Genomic DNA, 1,101 nt, shown 5'->3' with positions numbered 1-1,101 from the left:
TATATATATATATATATATATATATATATATATATATATATATATATGTAAATGGCAACTTAAAAAGCAAAGGAGGGTATCCGAGGTTAAAAGTTCTCCAAGGGGCTTTGAAAGTGAGTTGGGATGTAAGGATCTCTAGGAAGCAGCTCCAGCACCTCCAAAAGGAGCCCCGAGGTGCGCCTCTGCTTTTACGGGAATCTTTCAAGCCACGAAAATCCCAACAAAAAGCCTTCACAGCAGGCCCTGCCCTAGGGCTCTGGAGGCTACCCCACTCCGGCCCCCCTTGTCACCCCGTCCTTTCCCGCCCGCACTGGCCGCCACCTCCCGTCCAGCCTGGAGTAAATAAACCACCGGGCAGGGACCCAGACAATGGGCCTTGGCGAGGAGTTAATGGGCTGGGCCTCTCGCGCTAGCCGAGTGTGACCGGAGCTGGCAGGGGGCCTGGCCTGGCGCCAGCATCGATTACGACTAGACGGAGCCAGGGCAGACTTGGCACGGACAGGCCCCACAGCTGGCAGATTCAGTCACCCTCACCAAGAGGGCACGAGGCTTGCCCTGGGCGCCCGCTGTCACCCGCTGGCTGAGCTCCCGCCTCCACCAGGGCTGCAGGTGGGGAGGAATTGCCAGTTGCCCTTACACACACACACACACACACACACACACACACACACACACACACACACACACACATACACACTCAGGAGGCCCTGATTTTTGATCCTTCCCAGGTCTGTTCTTGATAAAGCCTCTTCTGTCACAGACTGATCTGGGCGCCACAGACTAGAGGGATTGGAGGTTGGGTGTGTGGGGGTTGGCCGGGGTCTGCCAGCCGGATGGTCCCCTCAAAGTCCCGCAGGACACCGATGCGATGCGCCACCTGAGGAGGGGATGGGAGGAGCGGGGAGCTGGGCTCCGTGAAGCCCTCTGGTGCGCAGTGACGTCAGCTTTCAGCCTCCCTGGGGCTAATCAACAACAGTCAGCTCTTCATTCATGTCCATGCCTCCATCGGAAGTTGGCTTCTCACTCTGAGAACTGTAGCCTCGGAGTCTGAGCACAGGAGCTGCTGTGTGGTGCTCCCTCAGGCTTCGGTACCTCCTCACC

This window comes from Psammomys obesus, unplaced genomic scaffold (assembly GCF_907164565.1).
Source record: "Psammomys obesus unplaced genomic scaffold, mPsaObe1.curated_primary_1811, whole genome shotgun sequence".
In the NCBI taxonomy this organism is placed as follows: domain Eukaryota; kingdom Metazoa; phylum Chordata; class Mammalia; order Rodentia; family Muridae; genus Psammomys; species Psammomys obesus.
Note: the sequence above shows the minus strand (reverse complement) of the source record.